Genomic DNA, 7500 nt, shown 5'->3' with positions numbered 1-7500 from the left:
TAACTCAATTTGTCCCTTAACCTAACTCAATTTGTCCCTTAACCTAACTCAATTTGTCCCTTAACCTAACTCAATTTGTCCCTTAACCTAACTCAATTTGTCCCTTAACCTAACTCAATTTGTCCCTTAACCTAACTCAATTTGTCCCTTAACCTAACTCAATTTGTCCCTTAACCTAACTCAATTTGTCCCTTAACCTAACTCAATTTGTCCCTTAACCTAACTCAATTTGTCCCTTAACCTAACTCAATTTGTCCCTTAACCTAACCCACGTTGTCCCTTAACCTAACCCACGTTGTCCCTTAACCTAACCCACGTTGTCCCTTAACCTAACCCACGTTGTCCCTTAACCTAACCCACGTTGTCCCTTAACCTAACCCACGTTGTCCCTTAACGTAACCCACGTTGTCCCTTAACGTAACCCACGTTGTCCCTTAACGTAACCCACGTTGTCCCTTAACGTAACCCACGTTGTCCCTTAACGTAACCCACGTTGTCCCTTAACGTAACCCACGTTGTCCCTTAACCTAACCCACGTTGTCCCTTAACCTAACCCACGTTGTCCCTTAACCTAACCCACGTTGTCCCTTAACCTAACCCACGTTGTCCCTTAACCTAACCCACGTTGTCCCTTAACCTAACCCACGTTGTCCCTTAACCTAACCCACGTTGTCCCTTAACCTAACCCACGTTGTCCCTTAACCTAACCCACGTTGTCCCTTAACCTAACCCACGTTGTCCCTTAACCTAACCCACGTTGTCCCTTAACCTAACCCACGTTGTCCCTTAACCTAACCCACGTTGTCCCTTAACCTAACCCACGTTGTCCCTTAACCTAACCCACGTTGTCCCTTAACCTAACCCACGTTGTCCCTTAACCTAACCCACGTTGTCCCTTAACCTAACCCACGTTGTCCCTTAACCTAACCCACGTTGTCCCTTAACCTAACCCACGTTGTCCCTTAACGTAACCCACGTTGTCCCTTAACGTAACCCACGTTGTCCCTTAACGTAACCCACGTTGTCCCTTAACGTAACCCACGTTGTCCCTTAACCTAACCCACGTTGTCCCTTAACCTAACCCACGTTGTCCCTTAACCTAACCCACGTTGTCCCTTAACCTAACCCACGTTGTCCCTTAACCTAACCCACGTTGTCCCTTAACCTAACCCACGTTGTCCCTTAACCTAACCCACGTTGTCCCTTAACCTAACCCACGTTGTCCCTTAACCTAACCCACGTTGTCCCTTAACCTAACCCACGTTGTCCCTTAACCTAACCCACGTTGTCCCTTAACCTAACCCACGTTGTCCCTTAACCTAACCCACGTTGTCCCTTAACCTAACCCACGTTGTCCCTTAACCTAACCCACGTTGTCCCTTAACCTAACCCACGTTGTCCCTTAACCTAACCCACGTTGTCCCTTAACCTAACCCACGTTGTCCCTTAACCTAACCCACGTTGTCCCTTAACCTAACCCACGTTGTCCCTTAACCTAACCCACGTTGTCCCTTTGCCTAACATAGTTCACTGCTCGGAATCTCTGGTGTCGTTGTTATCCTCATGTAGATGTCTTGCGAGTGTTGCTTACTTTCCACATATTCCCGCTATCCACTGTCAATTGTACTGCAATAGGACTATATCGCCCCCCCCCCCCCCCCCCTCTGCCCCTCTCTTTGTGTCTCCGTCCTCTCAAGCTGGTCGGTCTGGCGTTTGAGTGTTAAATGAGCCTCGCAGCTGTTCAGTTGCGTTCAGATGTCGACGCCCTCAGTGTACGTCGTGGTATGGTCTGTGTCCATTGTCCGCTGATGTCGTACGCGTAACCCACACGCTGTACCGATCATCGGTAGTTACGTACAGAGTGAAGTAGTGTGATACGTGTGACCGTACGCTGGCTGTGCCCAACGGTGTCGAATCTCAATTTCCATATGTTGTGCTCGATGCTACTTGTCTCGTCTCCCAATAACAGCTAGGTTGCACTGTGGTACGCCGTAGAGGCGTGTGGGAGGAACGTACGAACGCATTGTATGTCACCCTGGGTCGCTGGGGGTGGTGGTGCGGTGAGTCAGGTCAGGTCAGCGTGAGCCGTGTGATGTAGTGACGCGTGTATTCCGACTTTGTCGTATTGCCTCACACAAAGTGCTACCCTGGTGGACCGCGTTCCATATCTGGGACATGCCGCAGATGCCGGTTGACAGTGGATCGCGGAAGGGACATCGCATACGTGCGCGGGCCACCTTCCACGTGTTCTCTTCTGCACATGTCGCAGTGTGTATGTGGTCTGATGTAGCGTGTCGTGACACATGACATCCTGGCATGCAAGAATTGTTGAATTCGCAAATGTAGGTGGACATCTACGTTTACTGCCCAAGATACGCAAATGAACTGGAAATCCGTTGTTGAGCGGTTGTTCACGCTGGAGGTGAATCTGTGATGGCGACGATCGGTACAGCTATTAACCGGTTGTTTCAGCGGTACCCGCCACATCCACACACGTGACTAGGCCCATGTGGGTATGAAGCGATACGCGGCGGTGGCTTGGTGGGACTGTTCCCGGCCGGTGAAGGGGGGCCGCCCGGCGTGTTGGCCGCGCGCTGCGTGGGCGCACGCGCAACAGGCGGCTGGTGGGGGGCGCCGAGTGGCAGGAGCGCCAGCCGACGGGCTCGGCAGGCGGCGCAGCTACGCTGCGGCGCACCCTGCACGCGGCGCCTGGCGGCCAAAGTTGGTTCAGCCGAGCCCGGTGCGAAGCGCGGTGGACATCTGCAGTGTGCTGGTCTGATTGAGGACTGTGTGCGTTGAGGATGCGCCGCCGCCTGGCACTCGGCGCCGCGACGCCGTCTGCTGCTCGGTCGCCCCAGCGGTTCTCGCAGGTGGTTTGTATCGCAGTTGTGCGGACGTGTTGGCGCGTGCGCTGTGCTGGGAGAGTTCGCTTCTGCACCCAAGTGGGGCTTTGCCCTTGTGTGGCGCTGGCGTTGGAGCTGCCGGTCACCATAGGTGGCGCGTGTTGTCTCCCGCCGGCAATGCCACGACAGCACGCTCCCGGGCCTCTGTCGGCAGCGGCAAGCTCAGTTGGGAGCAAGGGTGTTCGCACTAAAACCGTCTACTCGCCTAACTCCGGGCGATTGCGCCTCTCTCGAAACCGACCAAGTACCTAGGACGGCGCTGCGCGCCGCCGGGACCTGAGAGGGTTTCGAGGTGTATCGTGCAGGGGAGCTCGGCCTCCTCCTGTTTGCAGAATAATTGAGCGGACGCTTGCGTGTTCGCGCGGGCCCCCGGGACACACTCCCGGGCGGCCGGCTGCTCAGCTCTAGTTGACGCAGCTCCCTGGTTGATCCTGCCAGTAGTCATATGCTTGTCTCAAAGATTAAGCCATGCATGTCTCAGTACAAGCCGCATTAAGGTGAAACCGCGAATGGCTCATTAAATCAGTTATGGTTCCTTAGATCGTACCCACGTTACTTGGATAACTGTGGTAATTCTAGAGCTAATACATGCAAACAGAGTCCCGACCAGAGATGGAAGGGACGCTTTTATTAGATCAAAACCAATCGGATTGGCTTGTCTGGTCCGTTTGCCTTGGTGACTCTGAATAACTTTGGGCTGATCGCACGGTCCTCGTACCGGCGACGCATCTTTCAAATGTCTGCCTTATCAACTGTCGATGGTAGGTTCTGCGCCTACCATGGTTGTAACGGGTAACGGGGAATCAGGGTTCGATTCCGGAGAGGGAGCCTGAGAAACGGCTACCACATCCAAGGAAGGCAGCAGGCGCGCAAATTACCCACTCCCGGCACGGGGAGGTAGTGACGAAAAATAACGATACGGGACTCATCCGAGGCCCCGTAATCGGAATGAGTACACTTTAAATCCTTTAACGAGTATCTATTGGAGGGCAAGTCTGGTGCCAGCAGCCGCGGTAATTCCAGCTCCAATAGCGTATATTAAAGTTGTTGCGGTTAAAAAGCTCGTAGTTGGATTTGTGTCCCACGCTGTTGGTTCACCGCCCGTCGGTGTTTAACTGGCATGTATCGTGGGACGTCCTGCCGGTGGGGCGAGCCGAAGGGGTGCTTTCGCGTCCCGAGGCGGACCCCGTTTAAATCCTACCAGGGTGCTCTTTGTTGAGTGTCTCGGTGGGCCGGCACGTTTACTTTGAACAAATTAGAGTGCTTAAAGCAGGCAAGCCCGCCTGAATACTGTGTGCATGGAATAATGGAATAGGACCTCGGTTCTATTTTGTTGGTTTTCGGAACCCGAGGTAATGATTAATAGGGACAGGCGGGGGCATTCGTATTGCGACGTTAGAGGTGAAATTCTTGGATCGTCGCAAGACGAACAGAAGCGAAAGCATTTGCCAAGTATGTTTTCATTAATCAAGAACGAAAGTTAGAGGTTCGAAGGCGATCAGATACCGCCCTAGTTCTAACCATAAACGATGCCAGCCAGCAATCCGCCGCAGTTCCTCCGATGACTCGGCGGGCAGCCTCCGGGAAACCAAAGCTTTTGGGTTCCGGGGGAAGTATGGTTGCAAAGCTGAAACTTAAAGGAATTGACGGAAGGGCACCACCAGGAGTGGAGCCTGCGGCTTAATTTGACTCAACACGGGAAACCTCACCAGGCCCGGACACCGGAAGGATTGACAGATTGATAGCTCTTTCTTGATTCGGTGGGTGGTGGTGCATGGCCGTTCTTAGTTGGTGGAGCGATTTGTCTGGTTAATTCCGATAACGAACGAGACTCTAGCCTGCTAACTAGTCGCGTGACATCCTTCGTGCTGTCAGCGATTACTTTTCTTCTTAGAGGGACAGGCGGCTTCTAGCCGCACGAGATTGAGCAATAACAGGTCTGTGATGCCCTTAGATGTTCTGGGCCGCACGCGCGCTACACTGAAGGAATCAGCGTGTCTTCCTAGGCCGAAAGGTCGGGGTAACCCGCTGAACCTCCTTCGTGCTAGGGATTGGGGCTTGCAATTGTTCCCCATGAACGAGGAATTCCCAGTAAGCGCGAGTCATAAGCTCGCGTTGATTACGTCCCTGCCCTTTGTACACACCGCCCGTCGCTACTACCGATTGAATGATTTAGTGAGGTCTTCGGACTGGTACGCGGCATCGACTCTGTCGTTGCCGATGCTACCGGAAAGATGACCAAACTTGATCATTTAGAGGAAGTAAAAGTCGTAACAAGGTTTCCGTAGGTGAACCTGCGGAAGGATCATTACCGACTAGACTGCATGTCTTTCGATGTGCGTGTCGTGTCGTGTCGCGCAACACGCTACCTGTACGGCAGTGGCCGTGCGCCGCGTGCGGAACCACGCGTGCCTCTCAAAACTAGCGGAAGTGTTGTTGTTGTTGTGTGGTACGAGCGCTGAAGCTCTGGAGCGGCTGGCCTGCGGTACCTGGCGCCTGGCGCCGGTTTTGAATGACGTTCGCCCGAGTGCCTGTCCGCCCCGGTGTGGAGCCGTACGACGCCCATCGGCTGTGAGGCCGTTGGACACAAAAAAATAGTGGAACAGGGGCCGTCAGACGCCTCAGTCCCGCAAATGCTGCTGTCTTGAAAGAGACAGTGGGAGACTGAAAAGGAAAAGATCACCCAGGACGGTGGATCACTCGGCTCGTGGGTCGATGAAGAACGCAGCAAATTGCGCGTCGACATGTGAACTGCAGGACACATGAACATCGACGTTTCGAACGCACATTGCGGTCCATGGATTCCGTTCCCGGGCCACGTCTGGCTGAGGGTCGGCTACGTATACTGAAGCGCGCGGCGTTTGTCCCGCTTCGGAGACGTGGGAGTGTCGTGGTCGCCTGTGTGGCCGGCCGCGTCTCCTTAAACGTGCGATGCGCGCCCGTCGCCTGGCGGTTCGCATACCGGTACTTTCTCGGTAGCGTGCACAGCCGGCTGGCGGTGTGGCGTGCGACACCTCGTACAACGACCTCAGAGCAGGCGAGACTACCCGCTGAATTTAAGCATATTACTAAGCGGAGGAAAAGAAACTAACAAGGATTCCCCCAGTAGCGGCGAGCGAACAGGGAAGAGTCCAGCACCGAACCCCGCAGGCTGCCGCCTGTCGTGGCATGTGGTGTTTGGGAGGGTCCACTACCCCGACGCCTCGCGCCGAGCCCAAGTCCAACTTGAATGAGGCCACGGCCCGTAGAGGGTGCCAGGCCCGTAGCGGCCGGTGCGAGCGTCGGCGGGACCTCTCCTTCGAGTCGGGTTGCTTGAGAGTGCAGCTCCAAGTGGGTGGTAAACTCCATCTGAGACTAAATATGACCACGAGACCGATAGCGAACAAGTACCGTGAGGGAAAGTTGAAAAGAACTTTGAAGAGAGAGTTCAAAAGTACGTGAAACCGTTCTGGGGTAAACGTGAGAAGTCCGAAAGGTCGAACGGGTGAGATTCACGCCCATCCGGCCACTGGCCCCCGCCCTCGGCAGATGGGGCCGGCCGCCCGCGCGGAGCAATCCGCGGCGGGGTCGTGTCCGGTTGCCTTTCCACTCGCCGCGGGGTGGGGCCGTTCCGGTGTGCGGTGGGCCGCACTTCTCCCCTAGTAGGACGTCGCGACCCGCTGGGTGCCGGCCTACGGCCCGGGTGCGCAGCCTGTCCTTCCGCGGGCCTCGGTTCGCGTCTGTTGGGCAGAGCCCCGGTGTCCTGGCTGGCTGCTCGGCGGTATATCTGGAGGAGTCGATTCGCCCCTTTGGGCGCTCGGGCTCCCGGCAAGCGCGCGCGGTTCTTCCCGGATGACGGACCTACCTGGCCCGGCCCCGGACCCGCGCCGCTGTTGGCTCGGGATGCTCTCGGGCGGAATAATCGCTCCCGTCAGCGGCGCTTCAGCTTTGGACAATTTCACGACCCGTCTTGAAACACGGACCAAGGAGTCTAACATGTGCGCGAGTCATTGGGCTGTACGAAACCTAAAGGCGTAATGAAAGTGAAGGTCTCGCCTTGCGCGGGCCGAGGGAGGATGGGGCTTCCCCGCCCTTCACGGGGCGGCGGCCTCCGCACTCCCGGGGCGTCTCGTCCTCATTGCGAGGTGAGGCGCACCTAGAGCGTACACGTTGGGACCCGAAAGATGGTGAACTATGCCTGGCCAGGACGAAGTCAGGGGAAACCCTGATGGAGGTCCGTAGCGATTCTGACGTGCAAATCGATCGTCGGAGCTGGGTATAGGGGCGAAAGACTAATCGAACCATCTAGTAGCTGGTTCCCTCCGAAGTTTCCCTCAGGATAGCTGGTGCTCGTACGAGTCTCATCCGGTAAAGCGAATGATTAGAGGCCTTGGGGCCGAAACGACCTCAACCTATTCTCAAACTTTAAATGGGTGAGATCTCCGGCTTGCTTGATATGCTGAAGCCGCGAGCAAACGACTCGGATCGGAGTGCCAAGTGGGCCACTTTTGGTAAGCAGAACTGGCGCTGTGGGATGAACCAAACGCCGAGTTAAGGCGCCCGAATCGACGCTCATGGGAAACCATGAAAGGCGTTGGTTGCTTAAGACAGCAGGACG

At 55.5% G+C, this 7500-nt stretch overlaps 3 non-coding genes across 3 annotated transcripts in view; all 3 read left to right on the top strand.

Annotated features, from left to right (window-relative positions):
• The first annotated feature begins 3321 nt into the window (after positions 1-3321).
• On the top strand, positions 3322-5214 carry LOC126328192 (small subunit ribosomal RNA). Its single transcript, XR_007561731.1, has one exon. It is a non-coding gene; the product is annotated as a small subunit ribosomal RNA (ribosomal RNA).
• Positions 5215-5583: 369 nt separating this feature from the next.
• On the top strand, positions 5584-5738 carry LOC126328189 (5.8S ribosomal RNA). Its single transcript, XR_007561729.1, has one exon. It is a non-coding gene; the product is annotated as a 5.8S ribosomal RNA (ribosomal RNA).
• Positions 5739-5926: 188 nt separating this feature from the next.
• LOC126328196 (large subunit ribosomal RNA) overlaps positions 5927-7500 on the top strand; it is a 4222-nt gene continuing 2648 nt past the window's right edge. The window contains exon 1 of the ribosomal RNA XR_007561735.1: positions 5927-7500. This exon is cut by the window's right edge and continues 2648 nt beyond it. This is a non-coding gene — a ribosomal RNA (large subunit ribosomal RNA).

The sequence above is a fragment of the Schistocerca gregaria genome, unplaced genomic scaffold, assembly GCF_023897955.1.
Source record: "Schistocerca gregaria isolate iqSchGreg1 unplaced genomic scaffold, iqSchGreg1.2 ptg001095l, whole genome shotgun sequence".
Taxonomy (NCBI): Eukaryota; Metazoa; Arthropoda; class Insecta; order Orthoptera; family Acrididae; genus Schistocerca; species Schistocerca gregaria.
The sequence above is the reverse complement of the archived record's forward strand: the minus strand, read 5'-3'. Positions and strand labels throughout refer to the sequence as shown.